The sequence below is a fragment of the Argopecten irradians genome, chromosome 13 (assembly GCF_041381155.1).
Source record: "Argopecten irradians isolate NY chromosome 13, Ai_NY, whole genome shotgun sequence".
Lineage (NCBI taxonomy): Eukaryota > Metazoa > Mollusca > Bivalvia > Pectinida > Pectinidae > Argopecten > Argopecten irradians.
In genome coordinates this window covers 32426217-32445298 of record NC_091146.1, presented here as the reverse complement: position 1 = coordinate 32445298, position 19082 = coordinate 32426217, and positions in this window count along the sequence as shown.

The following is a 19082-nucleotide window of genomic DNA, read 5'->3' as shown; positions in this document are numbered from 1 at the left end:
GGCTAGAAAAGTAGGATTATGAAATGTGTGAATTGAGAAAAAGAAACATGGTCGTATCAGAATATAACAACAGAACCCTAGGCCTGTAGAGCTAGAATATAGTGGAATTGTGACACGGCTTCAGACTGGGGAGTTATCTGTTTGATGTAGCGGTGACACGTAGTACTAGGGATCTTTTTAATCTTAACATTGAAAACCAATACCAGAGATCTTCGTTAATGTCTTAATTAGTGGTGTCTTGTCCGAAACTGACAATTATACAGTAGGACCCTACATGATAATTGCAAATTTATGATGTACAAGAATAACATTTATATCGAAAATATTTGATCACATCGAGTTGAATACGAAAGTGAAAAGAGGGTATTCTCATTATCTTTTAAAATCACACATAATAATATCGAATACAAAAGTAACACAAAGTTATTATCTTTACAATTACGGTAGGCCTATAATGAGCACAACGCTTACTCGAGACATAAATCGATATAATTCGATAAATACAAAACAACATATGAAAATATAACATTCTCATGAATCGTGACAAAACATATATACAATCCACGATTCATAAAGCAAATACTCCCTATGATATAAGTCCTTTTTCATGTTGAAAGGAACATCTCAAACTTCTCCCGGAAATCAAGTTTCGGTGTATAATTTTAGAGAAAGGAGACGGATAACAATTTTCCGGAAAATATAAAAATTAGAGAGAACTATCTAATACTAATAATATGAAACAAATGACAGACTAGAATATTCCGGATAATTATAAATCAAACATTCTTGAGAATGAAATGGCGAACCAATAGATAAATAACATTTATTTATACCTATCAGGAAAAATACTTTAATATAAGAATAATGAGAAAATCTAACTTTAAAGTAAAAGTTAATAAAAACAAAAGTTATCAATAAACTATCAAATCTAATCAAACTTATACGCTAAGTAAATGTAAATCAATTCATGTTTATTTCTAAACTAAAATCCTAACTAACTGTTCCGTAACAAAATACATATGTTTTTACAATAAAACATCTGAATATATAAAACATTTAAAAAAAACTAAGAATATTGCAGGAAATTTCTTTTAATTGGAGACCCTTAGATTGGAGTATGCTCAAAAACAGTTCTTTAAGAAATATCGCTGCCGCGCATACCAGTGCGGCTTATGAAATACCCTAGATACTTAAGTATAATTATAACAGCGCGAGTCACTGTTATATTTGTTTAACGCTGTCTTACTGAATGGCTAATTAGTAGAAGTTTACCTACAAACAGGTGCACTTTATAATCTAATTTCTAAATAACGCGATTCTGAAGTTAATCCAATTTCTTAACATATTTTTTCATTCTAAACAATATACAAAAATTCTAACCAAGGACGTATATCTCAAAAAAGACGCTGTCTTACTGAATGGCTAATTAGTAGAAGCTTACCTAAAAACAGGTGCACTTTATAATCTAATTTCTAAATAACGCGACTATGAAGTTAATCCAATTTCTTAACAGATTTTTCATTCTAAACAATATACAAAAATTCGAACCAAGGACGTATATCTCATTTATAAATCCTTGTTTTAACTAACCCTATGTACAAATTCATTTTAACTTTATATTTGTTTTATTTTAATTTACTTTAATTACAAGTTACAGTGTATATAAATTACACTGCGACAGAATAATGAAATGCGTGAAGTGAGAAAAAGAAACATGGTCGTAACAAGAACAGAATATAGCAACAGAACCCTGTAGAGCTAGACTAGTAGAATTATGAAATGTGTGATGTCTGAAAAACTACACAGTCGTAACAGAATATAACATATGAACCCTGTAAGGATAGGCTAGTAGAATAATGAAATGTGTGAAGTGAGAAAAAGAAACATGGTCGTACAAAGAATATAATAAAAGAACCCTGTAGAGCTACATGTAGACTAGTAGAATTATGAAATGTGTGAATTGAGAAAAAGAAACATGGTCGTATCAGAATATAACAACAGAACCCTAGGCATGTAGAGCTAGAATATAGTGGAATTGTGACACGGCTTCAGACTGGGGAGTTATCTGTTTGACGTAGCGGTGACACGTAGTACTAGGGATCTTTTTAATCTTAACATTGAAAACCAATACCAGAGATCTTCGTTAATGTCTTAATTAGTGGTGTCTTGTCCGAAACTGACAATTATACAGTAGGACCCTACATGATAATTGCAAATTGATGATGTACAAGAATAACATTTATATCGAAAATATTTGAACACATCGAGTTGAATACGAAAGTGAAAAGAGGGTATTCTCATTATCTTTTAAAATCACACATAATAATATCGAATACAAAAGTAACACAAAGTTATTATCTTTACAATTACGGTAGGCCTATAATGAGCACAACGCTTACTCGAGACATAAATCGATATAATTCGATAAATACAAAACAACATATGAAAATATAACATTCTCATGAATCGTGACAAAACATATATACAATCCACGATTCATAAAGCAAATACTCCCTATGATATAAGTCCTTTTTCATGTTGAAAGGAACATCTCAAACTTCTCCCGGAAATCAAGTTTCGGTGTATAATTTTAGAGAAAGGAGACGGATAACAATTTTCCGGAAAATATAAAAATTAGAGAGAACTATCTAATACTAATAATATGAAACAAATGACAGACTAGAATATTCCGGATAATTATAAATCAAACATTCTTGAGAATGAAATGGCGAACCAATAGATAAATAACATTTATTTATACCTATCAGGAAAAATACTTTAATATAAGAATAATGAGAAAATCTAACTTTAAAGTAAAAGTTAATAAAAACAAAAGTTATCAATAAACTATCAAATCTAATCAAACTTATACGCTAAGTAAATGTAAATCAATTCATGTTTATTTCTAAACTAAAATCCTAACTAACTGTTCCGTAACAAAATACATATGTTTTTACAATAAAACATCTGAATATATAAAACATTTAAAAAAAACTAAGAATATTGCAGGAAATTTCTTTTAATTGGAGACCCTTAGATTGGAGTATGCTCAAAAACAGTTCTTTAAGAAATATCGCTGCCGCGCATACCAGTGCGGCTTATGAAATACCCTAGATACTTAAGTATAATTATAACAGCGCGAGTCACTGTTATATTTGTTTAACGCTGTCTTACTGAATGGCTAATTAGTAGAAGTTTACCTACAAACAGGTGCACTTTATAATCTAATTTCTAAATAACGCGATTCTGAAGTTAATCCAATTTCTTAACATATTTTTTCATTCTAAACAATATACAAAAATTCTAACCAAGGACGTATATCTCAAAAAAGACGCAGTCTTACTGAATGGCTAATTAGTAGAAGCTTACCTAAAAACAGGTGCACTTTATAATCTAATTTCTAAATAACGCGACTATGAAGTTAATCCAATTTCTTAACAGATTTTTCATTCTAAACAATATACAAAAATTCGAACCAAGGACGTATATCTCATTTTTAAATCCTTGTTTTAACTAACCCTATGTACAAATTCATTTTAACTTTATATTTGTTTTATTTTAATTTACTTTAATTACAAGTTAAAGTGTATATAAATTACACTGCGACAGAATAATGAAATGCGTGAAGTGAGAAAAAGAAACATGGTCGTAACAAGAACAGAATATAGCAACAGAACCCTGTAGGGCTAGACTAGTAGAATTATGAAATGTGTGATGTCTGAAAAAGAAACATGGTCGTATCAGAATATAACAACAGAACCCTGTAAGGCTAGGCTAGTAGAATTATGAAATGAGTGAAGTCTGAAAAAGAAACATGGTCGTATCAGAATATAACAACAGAACCCTGTAAGGCTAGGCTAGTAGAATAATGAAATGTGTGAAGTGAGAAAAAGAAACATGGTCGTACTAAGAATATAATAAAAGAACCCTGTAAGGCTAGGCTAGTAGAATTATGAAATGTGTGAAGTGAGAAAAAGAAACATGGTCGTATCAGAATATAACAACAGAACCCTGTAAGGCTAGGCTAGTAGAATTATGAAATGTGTGAAGTCTGAAAAAGAAACATGGTCGTATCAGAATATAACAACAGAACCCTGTAAGGCTAGGCTAGTAGAATAATGAAATGTGTGAAGTGAGAAAAAGAAACATGGTCGTACTAAGAATATAATAAAAGAACCCTGTAAGGCTAGGCTAGTAGAATTATGAAATGTGTGAAGTGAGAAAAAGAAATTTGGTCGTATCAGAATATAAGAACAGAACCCTGTATGGCTAGACAAGTTGAATTATGAAATGAGTGAGAAAAAGAAACATGGTCGTACTAAGAATATAATAAAAGAACCCTGTAGAGCTACATGTAGACTAGTAGAATTATGAAATGTGTGAAGTGAGAAAAAGAAACATGGTCGTACTAAGAATATAATAAAAGAACCCTGTAGAGCTACATGTAGACTAGTAGAATTATGAAATGTGTGAAGTGAGAAAAAGAAACATGGTCGTACTAAGAATATAATAAAAGAACCCTGTAGAGCTACATGTAGACTAGTAGAATTATGAAATGTGTGAAGTGAGAAAAAGAAACATGGTCGTATCAGAATATAACAACAGAACCCTGTAGGGCTAGACTAGTAGAATTATGAAATGTGTGAAGTGAGAAAAAGAAACATGGTCGTATCAGAATATATTACAACAAAACCCCATAGACTTGACTATATAGCTATTAGAATTATGAAATGTGTGAAGCTTACATGAGCCGCGGTAAGTGTGTCTGGTCATGTGACCGCGCGATCGTGTCAAGTGTCAGCTGATCACCCAGAGCTGTGTGAGTGATACAAACACCTGGCAGTTACTATAGCAAAACAGAACACCACAATAAAGGCTGGTGTCGTCAGAGACGGAGACAGGTAGATCTCGAGGACAGGTATGTGCTGTGAGTGATTAGGTCTGTCTGAATGGTGGAAAATGATTACAGAAATCCAAATAGGGTCTGTGTTGCGGACAGGGATATATCTCAAACCACGTGAAAGATTTTTGGTTTGTCAACCCAAGGGTTAACGGTCAAATCACAGGAGTTTGGCTTTAAAGACTCTATAATATTACATATATTTAGAGAGAGAAATGTCTATAGAGCCAAACACCTGTGGTCAAACTAGCCAAAATCTTCGCCCGGATTTGAAGTATATATGGTTTTGTGTATGTATCGATGTATCGATGTAAGATTCGTGTACGATTGTTGCATTTTGTATGAACAAGGGTTTATAAGTGAAAAATCCTCTGTATGATTGTCGACTTTTACATGCATGTTACCTTAAGTATACATGAACACGTGTTGTGTTAACAGTGTAAGATATATTTAGTTTTGTATAGATTTGGTGAATGCAATTATTTAGACGTAAATTTAATTTATTATGCAAGAGAATGATATTTTTGTAAGATGACTCCAACAATGTGTATTACATATATATATATACCAGGTATGTGAATACGGAATTAATTGATCATGATTTTACATTAAACAGGAAGACAAAAAGGAAGCGATTATCAGTTAATTGTTTTATCATGCGAAACTGTACATGATGTGTGTTGTGTATGTTAAGTATATGCAGGATTAACTAATTTTACCTTATTAGTTCATTGTTTTATCATACGGTAAATGACAATATAGGTCACCATTTATTTATGACATATATTTTACATTTTCATACATACAAATGTACACCTACATGTAAGTGTTTGCAAATTGAATTTTCCAGGGCTAACTCTCGGTCAAAAATTGGATTCGTCAATTGAAATTTGCGGGTTCCATATCGATCTATTATTCGCGGGATCTTTTTTTTAAATTTCCATTATATTGATTAGAAGAAGGGGAAACTGACAAATATACATGTATTTCAATCTTATTATCTTTATTTTTTATAAATCCTTTATTGAAATAAAAAAAATACTGAGTATCAGTCCAAATTATAAAATATAGATCTAATTTGAGAGAGAGAGAAAAAGTAAAAATTTCCTGGAAATTTAATTTATTTAAATGTTATTTTTTAATTTTTTTTTTATAATATTTTTTTTCTTTAAAAATTTACACAAAACAATTCCCTTCCTACAAATGTATTTTTGAATATATTTGAACAGTTCAATTACTATGTCGTATACTTTCTATTTGATCCAAGACCATCCAGATGAAGTATCATTTGATCTCATCAGTTATCGTAGCAGGGTCTTCCCCGAACACCAACTCTGGGTAGGGTGGGGTGTTTTCATAGGGATTAATTATAAGGTGTGTTGATCGGGGAGTTATAGTCTATCTCAAAATTGTTCTCAGTGCAAGATCACAGGTAAATCTCAGGTAAATAGGCCATGGGCTAGGAGGGTCCCACATGCACCCCCCCCCTCCAAACCTCCGAACCAATATTTTTCTTAACCGTTATGACCCACTGATCACAAATCAAAATGTTAAAATCTCATAAGTTGGAATGAACTTCCGTTTGTGACGTCATCAAGATTGCTAGCATCTCGAATTTCCCTAAAAAATGAAAAATAGTCATAACATTGACATTTTTCAACCGAAGTAGACAATTGAGGTATCAAAATGACCACATTAGAACAACAAATAGGACCAAATAATCCAATATATGTAGTGATTTGTACGAAGGAAATGAAAAAAATACGATTTTAAGCTCAAAAATGGTTAATTTTTAGCAAACTTTTCATATTTGGCTTGACGCAGCAAAAAGTGTTTTCCAACAGCAAACTTGTGTGTTTTATATAATGATTAAAAAAGTAATAATGATTATATAATAAATAATATTAAATATATTAGTGAGTGCTTGAACTTAATTAACAAAACTATAGTACATGTATATCTTATGATGTATCTTATCATAGGTATGAGTATAAAACTTACCCTGTTGAAAAGTTACCTGAGTTGGTGTTAGAGTTTGAAACAGACTATAACTAAACTTCAAAGGGTTCCCTACATAAACACCTCCCATTGTATTAAAACCATAGTTGGTGTTCGGGGAATTGTTCGAGCTACATGTATACGCTAACAAAACCTGTTAGCGTGGATTTCATATATAACGCTTATATGCCTTCTTCATACAATGTGCTAATCGGTTTTCATTCGTTTGCAATCCTTGTGCGATAACAATTGGCCGATAGTTCTGACTGTTTTACGACAATACATATTGTCATGGAACGGTTGACTGCTTAAAGGCATAACATGGAATTACATGTAATGACTGCTTAAAGATATGCTCCGTCGCCGATAGCGCATAAACGATACCCATCATTTGAACAATAATTTATGTTTAATTAAGGAAAGATTTTTTTATTTTTTTTGTGTGTTGTTTACTGGTGTGTAAACTGCATTTGTTGGATATATATTTTAAATGAGGCACGTGAGGCCAAATCTGATGCGCGTTAATTAACGGTACATGTATTCTTGTGCGACAACCAACTTCGTTTACACAAGTGTAAACGATTTCCCAGTTGGTAAGATTATATATAGCAAACAGAAAACGGAAATGTAAATAATCGTGTATATATGTCTATATATATTCCTTTTGATAGAGAAAAATACCATTCATCATCGCAGGACGCATCTTCAACGACATAATATGAAATTATTGTTGTAAAATCATTTTATGTCGTTGATTGAAGCTTCGAAATTCATTATTTCGTTGTTCGTGTTATTAAGTTTCCTTATTGTCTACAACTCGTCTCCGAACTATAATATCTGCCTTTGATAGATTGTGAGTTTTAATACATCGGGACCGCCAATACCACAAACCGTGCCATCACAGCAATACCCACAGGGGCAGATAACTTTGTATCCTAAGACGGAATAAGAACTATCTGCTTATTAAGGCCTTCCTTTGGTGTCCAAAATGATCGATTTATCTATTGAGTGGTCTTTGAAGTCAGGTTTGAACGCTCACGAACATGAACAAAGCTACAGAGATTGAAAATCCCTCTTTATATTTGCTGACGGCAGAGGGACCTCCGGTTTATAGGCACTTCTCGTTGGCTATTATTTTTTGTCGATAGCCCGGATGTAAGCGCACAAGTTGTGCTTAGTGAAAACCCATGTGATCGGACAGGTTACATGAGGTTAACCCTGTCGAACCCCAGTCGGCTACCTGAAAGCTTATATAATTAGTGGCTCAACCCACAGGGATATGAGAGTTAGTTACAGTATATATTATTATGGACCCACCAGAGTGCCCTAAGACCATTTTAGACGTTTTAGAGGTCAAGATCAAAAATCAGTAAAAATCATATTCTACATAGTGCTGTATTCGTACATGTACATGTATATACTCACTACGTAGAGTAAGATTTTGACCGAGTTTTGATCTAGACCCCTAAAACGTCTAAAATGATAACTAATCCAGACCCCTGTGATACCACTATACCACACGAGTACTGTTGTCTCACAGACAGCATCACCAAACGGCCATCTTGATCTATGAATATAATTGACCGATCGCCAGGTGTAATATAGCCACGCCTCGTGCTAGCAAACGCACGTGTTTCTATACTATTCAATGTGATTGTCGGAGCAAACATCGTAGCACACACAATACAAAATGCAAAGTCATGTGCGTCTTGATTGACAGCTGGCGATCCGTCAATACCTGGCGGTGAGTTTATTAGAATGTCAGCAACCTTAACAAGAACAACTGATTTTAAAGATCTTCTGCTAAGTATATAGAAATGACTCCTGACATTATCTGTGACGCACTGTAACGATAACGGTAAGTTATATAAAGACATCGCGTAGGCTTAACTGATATTTACCTGTAATAACCATAAAATATTAATAGAAACGGGAGGAAGATGATAACAATGCACCGCGTAAATTGATAAGATGATATTGGAAATAGATATAATTCTAGAAAGTCTGCCATTTCTGTTGTCACAATCAGTTATGAAAGGAAAACGTAGGATTCGAGAACGTGACAACAAAATGGCGGCCTTCGTTGAAGTTTTGTATCACTTTTTTGACGTTGAGATTCTTCGAAATGTCTGTTGAAGATGTGTGATAAAAGCATCTTTAAGTTTATTCTTTCTTGCCAAATCTCGCAAAAATAATATCTTCTTAGACTCGTTTCATAAAATCTGTTATGAAATGAACACTTATTTAAAGCCACACTATACATAACTATCAACAAAAAGTCAAGTTAGATTCGACCCCGATATTGTTAGTATTTGTAGTTGAAATTAAGTTATATCAAAGACTGTTTATGATAATTTCTTGATAACTTTGGTACAGCAGTTGTTGAAAGTCAATACTTGTAAACATGTCTTCATTTTAAACTGGTCGCCATAGAAGTTACGATTATTGTCGCATGGAAGTCGGAAAGTTTATGACCCGTTCTCGGAAGAATACGGACAGACGTTACGTTGTTACGGTAGTCACATGACGTTCTCGGCAACGACGTTACAATGTCGGCTAACTTCGGTTTGTTTGACTAAATGGGACCCACTAAGCGATATTCAATATTTATTTGATTTTTTGTCAAAACTTACCGAATCATTATCGCTCTCCCTGACCTCGAATTCTACATGATTTACAACAGGATTCTCTTTCTGCTTTCTTCTAAATCATGAAAAAAATAAGACAGATAAGGATATTAGGACTTTAAGATCTTATATATATATATGAAAGATTGACATCATTTTGAAATAAAATGTGGACCACTATGCTATTCGAAAGAAATCCAATAGACATTCTAATTCTTCAATTTCGTTCCAGGAATTTCCAAGCATCAGCACAAAATGACCGAACCCATTTCACTCAAGAGAAGACAAAGATAAGTACGATGACAGTCAAGCGAAACACCAACACACAATTAAGAAAATCTGCGAAGAAAACTAATAAACGTAAGCGATTTTAAGACTAACAGAGCTTTACTTTCTAATAATTGTGTTGTAATTTGCACATTACAAAGTTATCTGCCCTTGCGGGTAGGTATTGATTGTAACGTCATGTGTTAGCGAGCGTAACGTCACACATTTGTACGTTTCGGTGAAAACGACGTGAATTGCGCTCTCAAAATAATGACGTAACAATCGGATACCTACCCGCAAGGGAGCTAACTCTGTAATATGCAAAGACGGAATATGAAGTCATAATGACGTCAACGCTCTTTTTAAGACATTGGCAACTCAACATTTTAGTAAAGAGGCACTATCAAATGATTTTTGACAGTTCTCAACAAATAAAATCCTTTCTGTGGAAGTATTACAAAAATTGCAGAAAGTGAATACCTGACACCGTTGCTCAATTCACCAATTAGATATAAGAACTAATCTTCAATTTCAGTGTTCGTAAGTTGCTCATTTATTTAGGAAAAAGTATAGCTTATGTTTTATGTCTGTACATACATGATATTTTATGTTTTATGTCTGTATATCAGACACATTATAACACACAACATACATGATATTTTATGTTTTTGTCTGTAGACCAGACGCATTTTATGTTGGTGCTATGGGGACTCGTAAAAATGTTTGTGCGTTCCCTGATGAACCAGATTTGCAGTATATGGTACCTAAATCCGGTGTACGTGATAACCAGACGTCACAGGCGGTTGTACTTCATTGACGAAAACGGAAACATACCCGTAAAACCAAAATGGCTGGAAAGGATGATGGATTTATTCCGCTCTGGTAAGTTCTGTTTTTCTGTACATGCTCTGAAAGTATTCGCTTATTTCATTATACCTAATTTTTCTTAATTTTAATACTAAATCTGGCTCTCTGATTTGCCGGTTTTTTTCATACCACTATGAAAAAAGAATCCTAGAATGGCGCGAAATTCCGACGATATCGTGACGTCACAATAAAAACGTAGATTTGAAATAAAATAATCCCTTGGAAAATCAGTGGAATCTTACGTGTAAACGTATATTATTTTATCAAGTAGTCTGGACATTTGGTTATAAGAGTTGAGGTCAGTATTTTTCTTTTAATTTCATTGGTGTATGAAAGAAATTTTGCTTGCAAACTTTTGCTACGCGGATTCACAGTTTGCAATCACAGTTCTTTCATATCTCGATGAAATTATAAAAAAAAGTGACATCAATGGTTAAAAGTCTCCCTGAATATATCTACACACGAACACACCACGAAGTTTACTTATTAGCGTACGACTTATTTATTAGACCACAAATACACAGTGTGAAAATTTTCACACCGTCAACAATTTAAATGCTGATTCGGCGAAAATTGTTCAAGTATAGGGACATTTTTGGAAGCTGGAGTTGTAGGTGGGTTTATTAGATAAACGTCCTATGAACAGCAAAGGTCATTTAAGGATGTCTTTGCTGTATGTTGTGTTTGTGTAGTGCGTGCGTATTTAAGGATGTCTTTGCTGTATGTTGTGCTTGTGTAGTGCGTGCGTATTTAAGGATGTCTTTGCTGTATGTTGTGTTTGTGTAGTGCGTGCGTATTTAAGGATGTCTTTGCTGTATGTTGTGTTTGTGTAGTGCGTGCGTATTTAAGGAGGTCTTTGCTGTATGTTGTGTTTGTGTAGTGCGTGCGTATTTAAGGAGGTCTTTGCTGTATGTTGTGTTTGTGTAGTGCGTGCGTATTTAAGGAGGTCATTGCTGTATGTTATGTTTGTGTAGTGCGTGGGTATTAAGGAGGTCTTTCCTTTACGTTGTGTTTGTGTAGTGCGTGCGTATTTAAGGAGGTCTTTGCTGTATGTTGTGCTTGTGTAGTGCGTGCGTATTTAAGGAGGTCTTTGCTGTATGTTGTGTTTGTGTAGTGCGTGCGTATTTAAGGAGGTCTTTGCTGTATGTTGTGTTTGTGTAGTGCGTGCGTATTTAAGGAGGTCTTTGCTGTATGTTGTGTTTGTGTAGTGCGTGGGTATTAAGGAGGTCTTTCCTTTACGTTGTGTTTGTGTAGTGCGTGCGTATTTAAGGAGGTCTTTGCTGTATGTTGTGCTTGTGTAGTGCGTGCGTATTTAAGGAGGTCTTTGCTGTATGTTGTGTTTGTGTAGTGCGTGCGTATTTAAGGAGGTCTTTGCTGTATATTGTGTTTGTGTAGTGCGTGCGTATTTAAGGAGGTATTTGTTGTATGTTGTGTTTGTGTAGTGAGTGTGTATTTAAGGAGGTCATTGCTGTATGTTATGTTTGTGTAGTGCGTGCGTATTTAAGGAGGTCTTTGTGTATGTTGTTTGTGTAGTGCGTGCGTATTTAAGGAGGTCTTTGCTGTATGTTGTGTTTGTGTAGTGCGTGCGTATTTAAGGATGTCTTTGCTGTATGTTGTGCTTGTGTAGTGCGTGCGTATTTAAGGAGGTCTTTGCTGTATGTTGTTTTGTGTAGTGCGTGGGTATTTAAGGAGGTCTTTCTGTATGTTATGTTTGTGTAGTGCGTTGGGTGTTTGTTTGTGTAGTGCGTGCATATTTAAGGAGGTCTTTGCTGTATGTTGTGCTTGTGTAGTGCGTGCGTATTTAAGGAGGTCTTTGCTGTATGTTGTTTGTGTAGTGCGTGCGTATTTAAGGAGGTCTTTGCTGTATGTTGTGTTTGTGTAGTGCGTGTGTATTTAAGGAGGTCATTGCTGTATGTTATGTTTGTGTAGTGCGTGGGTATTAAGGAGGTCTTTCCTTTACGTTGTGTTTGTGTAGTGCGTGCGTATTTAAGGAGGTCTTTGCTGTATGTTGTGCTTGTGTAGTGCGTGCGTATTTAAGGAGGTCTTTGCTGTATGTTGTGTTTGTGTAGTGCGTGCGTATTTAAGGAGGTATTTGCTGTATGTTGTGTTTGTGTAGTGCGTGCGTATTTAAGGAGGTATTTGTTGTATGTTGTGTTTGTGTAGTGCGTGTGTATTTAAGGAGGTCATTGCTGTATGTTATGTTTGTGTAGTGCGTGGGTATTAAGGAGGTCTTTCCTTTACGTTGTGTTTGTGTAGTGCGTGTGTATTTAAGGAGGTCTTTGCTGTATGTTGTGTTTGTGTAGTGCGTGCGTATTTAAGGAGGTCTTTCCTTTATGTTGTGTTTGTGTAGTGCGTGCGTATTTAAGGAGGTCTTTGCTGTATGTTGTGTTTGTGTAGTGCGTGCGTATTTAAGGAGGTCTTTGCTGTATGTTGTGTTTGTGTAGTGCGTGCGTATTTAAGGAGGTCTTTGCTGTATGTTGTGTTTGTGTAGTGCGTGCGTATTTAAGGAGGTCTTTGCTGTATGTTGTGTTTGTGTAGTGCGTGCGTATTTAAGGAGGTCTTTGCTGTATGTTGTGTTTGTGTAGTGCGTGCGTATTTAAGGAGGTCTTTGCTGTATGTTGTGTTTGTGTAGTGCGTGCGTATTTAAGGAGGAGGTCTTTGCTGTATGTTGTGTTTTTGTGTAGTGCGTGCGTATTTAAGGAGGTCTTTGCTGTATGTTGTGTTTGTGTAGTGCGTGCGTATTTAAGGAGGTCTTTGCTGTATGTGGTGTTTGTGTAGTGCGTGCGTATTTAAGGAGGTCTTTGCTGTATGTTGTGTTTGTGTAGTGCGTGCGTATTTAGAGTTTTTTAGTGTGTTTGTGTAGTGTATGTTGTGTTGTGTAGTGCGTGCGTATTTAAGGAGGTCTTTGCTGTATGTTATGTGCGTGGGAGTGTTTGTGTAGTGCGTGCGTATTTAAGGAGGTCTTTGCTGTATGTTGTGTTTGTGTATGCGTGGTATTTAAGTTTATGTGTAGTGCGTGCGTATTTAAGGAGGTCTTTGCTGTATGTTGTGTTTGTGTAGTGCGTGCGTATTTTAAGGAGGTCTTTGTTGTATGTACGTGTGTGTTTGTGTAGTGCGTGCGTATTTAAGGAGGTCTTTGCTGTATGTTGTGTTTGTGTAGTGCGTGCGTATTTAAGGAGGTCTTTGCTGTATGTTGTGTTTGTGTAGTGCGTGCGTATTTAAGGAGGTCTTTGCTGTATGTTGTGTTTGTGTAGTGCGTGCGTATTTAAGGAGTTTTGCTGTATTGTTGTTGGTAGGTCTTTGCTGTGTATGTTGTGTTTGTGTGTAGTGCGTGCGTATTTAAGGAGGTCTTTGCTGTATGTTGTGTTTGTGTAGTGCGTGCGTATTTAAGGAGGTCTTTGCTGTATGTTGTGTTTGTGTAGTGCGTGCGTATTTAAGGAGGTCTTTGCTGTATGTTGTGTTTGTGTAGTGCGTGCGTATTTAAGGAGGTCTTTGCTGTATGTTGTGTTTGTGTAGTGCGTGCGTATTTAAGGAGGTCTTTGCTGTATGTTGTGTTTGTGTAGTGCGTGGTATTTTAAGGAGTCTATGGTGTTTTGTATGTTATGTTGTTTGTGTGTAGTGCGTGTGTATTTAAGGAGGTCTTTGCTGTATGTTGTGTTTGTGTAGTGCGTGCGTATTTAAGGAGGTCTTTGCTGTATGTTGTGTTTGTGTAGTGCGTGCGTATTTAAGGAGGTCTTTGCTGTATGTGGTGTTTGTGTAGTGCGTGTGTATTTAAGGAGGTCTTTGCTGTATGTTGTGTTTGTGTAGTGCGTGTGTATTTAAGGAGGTCTTTGCTGTATGTTGTGTTTGTGTAGTGCGTGCGTATTTAAGGAGGTCTTTGCTGTATGTTGTGTTTGTGTAGTGCGTGCGTATTTAAGGAGGTCTTTGTTGTATGTTGTGTTTGTGTAGTGCGTGCGTATTTAAGGAGGTCTTTGCTGTATGTTGTGTTTGTGTAGTGCGTGCGTATTTAAGGAGGTCTTTGCTGTATGTTGTGTTTGTGTAGTTTGCTGTTTGCTGTATGTTGTGTTTGTGTAGTGCGTGCGTATTTAAGGAGGTCTTTGCTGTATGTTGTGTTTGTGTAGTGCGTGCGTATTTAAGGAGGTCTTTGCTGTATGTTGTGTTTGTGTAGTGCGTGCGTATTTAAGGAGGTCTTTGCTGTATGTTGTGCTTGTGTGTAGTGTAGTGCGTGCGTATTTAAGGAGGTCTTTGCTGTATGTTGTGTTTGTGTAGTGCGTGCGTATTTAAGGAGGTCTTTGCTGTATGTTGTGTTTGTGTAGTGTTGCGTATTAAGTTTGCTGTATGTTGTGTTTGTTGTAGTGCGTGCGTATTTAAGGAGGTCTTTGCTGTATGTTTGTGTATTGTTGCGTATTTAAGGAGGTATTTGTTGATGTTGTGTTGTGTATGCTGTGTATTTAAGGAGGTCTTTGCTGTATGTTGTGTTTGTGTAGTGCGTGCGTATTTAAGGAGGTCTTTGCTGTATGTTGTGTTTGTGTAGTGCGTGCGTATTTAAGGAGGTCTTTGCTGTATGTTGTGTTTGTGTAGTGCGTGCGTATTTAAGGAGGCGGTCTTTGCTGTATGTTGTGTTTTGTGTAGTGCGTGCGTATTTAAGGAGGTCTTTGCTGTATGTTGTGTTTGTGTAGTGCGTGTGCGTATTTAAGGAGGTATTTGTTGTATGTTGTGTTTGTGTAGTGCGTGTGTATTTAAGGAGGTCTTTGCTGTATGTTGTGTTTGTGTAGTGCGTGCGTATTTAAGGAGGTCTTTGCTGTATGTTGTGTTTGTGTAGTGCGTGCGTATTTAAGGAGGTCTTTGCTGTATGTTGTGTTTGTGTAGTGCGTGCGTATTTAAGGAGGTCTTTGCTGTATGTTGTGTTTGTGTAGTGCGTGCGTATTTAAGGAGGTCTTTGCTGTATGTTGTGTTTGTGTAGTGCGTGCGTATTTAAGGAGGTCTTTGCTGTATGTTGTGTTTGTGTAGTGCGTGCGTATTTAAGGAGGTCTTTGCTGTATGTTGTGTTTGTGTAGTGCGTGCGTGTTTAAGGAGGTCTTTGCTGTATGTTGTGTTTGTGTAGTGCGTGCGTATTTAAGGAGGTCTTTGCTGTATGTTGTGTTTGTGTAGTGCGTACGTATTTAAGGAGGTAGCTTGCTGTATGTTGTGTTTGTGTAGTGAGGCGTATTTAAGGGAGGTATTTGCTGTATGTTGTGTTTGTGTAGTGCGTGCGTATTTAAGGAGGTCTTTGCTGTATGTTGTGTTTGTGTAGTGCGTGCGTATTTAAGGAGGTCTTTGCTGTATGTTGTGTTTGTGTAGTGCGTGCGTTATTTAAGGAGGTCTTTGCTGTATGTTGTGTTTGGTAGTGCTGTGTATTTATTTATGGAGGTCTATTGTTTGTAAGTTTGTGTTTTTGTGATAGTGCGTCGTGTCATTTAAGGAGGTCTTTGCTGTATGTTGTGTTTGTGTAGCGTATTTAAGCGTGCTGTATTTAAGGAGGTACTTTGCTGTATGTTGTATGTTTGTGTAGTGCGTGCGTATTTAAGGAGGTCTTTGCTGTATGTTGTGTTTGTGTAGTGCGTGCGTATTTAAGGAGTCTTTGCTTGTATGTTATGTTTGTGTAGTGCGTGTAGTATTTAAGGAGGTCTTTGCTTGTATGTTGTGTTTGTGTAGTGCGTGCGTATTTAAGGAGGTCTTTGCTGTATGTTGTGTTTTGTGTAGTGCGTGCGTATTTAAGGAGGTCTTTGCTGTATGTTGTGTTTGTGTAGTGCGTGCGTATTTAAGGAGGTCATTAAGCTGTATGTTGTTTGTGTAGTGCGTGTATTTAAGGAGGTCTTTGCTGTATGTTGTGTTTGTGTAGTGCGTATTTAAGGAGGTACTTTTTGCGTGTATGTTGTGTAGTTGTGTAGTTTAAGTGCGTATGTATGTAATTTAAGGAGGTATTAAGGAGGTCTTTTTGCTGTATGTTGTGTTTGTGTAGTGCGTGCGTATTTAAGGAGGTCTTTGCTGTATGTTAGTGTGTGGAGATCTTCCTGTGTTGTGTTGTGTAGTGCGTGCGTATTTAAGGAGGTCTTTGCTGTATGTTGTGATTGTGTAGAGTGCTGTATGTTTGTATTTAAGGAGGTCTTTTGTCTGTATGTTGTGTTTGTGTAGTGCGTGCGTATTTAAGGAGGTCTTTGCATTTGATGTTTGTTGTGTTTTAAGTGTAGTGCGTGCGTTCGTATTTAAGGAGGTTCTTTGCTGTATGTTGTGTTTGTGGGTAGTGCTTGTGCGGTATTTAAGGAGGTCTTTGCTGTATGTTTGTGTATGTATGTTTTGACCTGTATGTTTGTGTTTGTGTAGTGAGTGCGTATTTAAGGAGGTCTTTGCTGTATAGTTGTGATTGTGTAGTAGTGCGTATTTAAGGAGGTCTTTGCTGTATGTTATGTTTGTGTAGTGCGTGTGTATTTAAGGAGGTCTTTGCTGTAATGTTGTGTTTTGTGTAGTGCGTGGGTATTAAGGAGGATCATTGCTGTATGTGTTGATAGTTTGTGTAAGTGCGTGCGTATTTTAAGGAGGTCTTTGCTGTATGTTATGTTTGTGTAGTGCGTGCGTATTATAAGGAGGTCTTTCCTTTACGTTGTGCTGTATGCCGTGCGTAATTGGAGTCTTGCTGGTAAGTTTGTGATTGTAGTGTGTGCATATTTAAGGAGGTCTTTGCTGTATGGTTTGTGTTTGTGTAGTGCGTGCGTGCGTATTTAAGGAGGTCTTTATGCTGTGTGTTGTGTTTGTGTAGTGCGTGCGTATTTAAGAGGAGTCTTTGTCTGTATGTTTGTGTTTGAAGTAGTGAGTGCGTATTTAAGGAGGTCTTTGCTAGTATGTTGTGATTGTGTAGTGCGTGCGTATTTTAAGGAGGTCTTTTCTGTATGTTGTGTTTGTGTAGTGCGTGCGTATTTAAGGAGGTCTTTGCTGTGTGTTGTGTTTGTGTAGTGCGTGCGTATTAAGGAGGTCTTTGCTGTATGTTGTGTTTGTGTAGTGAGTGCGTATTTAAGGAGGTCTTTGCTGTATGTTGTGATTGTGTAGTGCGTGCGTATTTAAGAGGTCTTTTGCTGTATGTTGTGTTTGTGTAGTGCGTGCGTATATTAAGGAGGTCTTTGCGTGTGATGTTGTTGTGTTTGTGTAGTGCGTGCGTATTTAAATTGCTGTGTGTTGTGTTTTGTAGTTGTGCGTATTTAAGGAGGTTATCAAGACTGTTTGTGAGTAGACGTGCGTATTTTGCTGAAGAAGTCGATCCCCGTGTGGTAGATCAAATGCTCGTGCGGTGGACGGGGTTAGACAATGATTAACAAAATTGTGGTAGATGTTTGTTATGTTAAAAATTGTATTATGTACCAACGCTTACTTGTGCCCCGATAGTTGGTAGACAAACAACAAAGTTTGATTACTTGCAAATAATCATATTTCACCACATGTGGTATATAGACCCAAAAGCTGGCTTAGCAATGCTTGGATAATCTCCCTTGGTAGGTTACACCATATCAAGCTGGTACAGCAATGCTTCAATCTTCCTATTAAGTAGGCATCACTGGTTTGCTGGCTGAAATGTGACCAATGTTTCAATCTCCCCTGGCGGTATGCTTCAAAGATGGCTCAGCAATAGCTTCAATCTTCGTATGGTAGGCATCAAGCTGGCTGAGCAATGCTTCAATCTCCCCATGGTAGGTACAGTATCAAGCTGGCACAGCAATGCTTCAATCTTCCTATGGTAGGCATCAGCTGGCTGAGCAATGTTTCAATCTCCCCATGGTAGGTATCAAATTGGCTCAGCAAAGCTTCAATCTTCGTATGGTAGGCATCAAGCTGGCTCAGCAATACTTCAAACTCCCCATGGTAGGTAGAGTATCAAGCTGGCACAGCAATGCTTCAATCTTCCTATGGTAGGCATCAAGCTGGCTGAGCAATGTTTCAATCTCCCCATGGTAGGTATCAAATTGGCTCAGCAAAGCTTCAATCTTCGTATGTTAGGCATCAAGCTGGCTCAGCAATACTTCAAACTCCCCATGGTAGGTACAGTATCAAGCTGGCACATCAATGCTTCAATCTCCCTATGGTAGGTATCAAGCTGGCTCAGCAATGCTTCAATATCCCTATGGTAGGCATCAAGCTGGCTCAGCAATGCTTCAAACTCCCCATGGTAGGTACAGTATCAAGCTGGCACAGCAATGCTTCAATCTTCCTATGGTAGGCATCAAGCTGGCTCAGCAATGCTTCAATCTCCCCATGGTAGGTATCAAGCTGGCTCAGCAATGCTTCAATCTTCCTATGGTAGGTATCAAGCTGGCTCAGCAATGCTTCAATCTCCCTATGGTAGGCATCAAGCTGGCTCAGCAATGCTTCAATCTCCCTATGGTAGGCATCAAGCT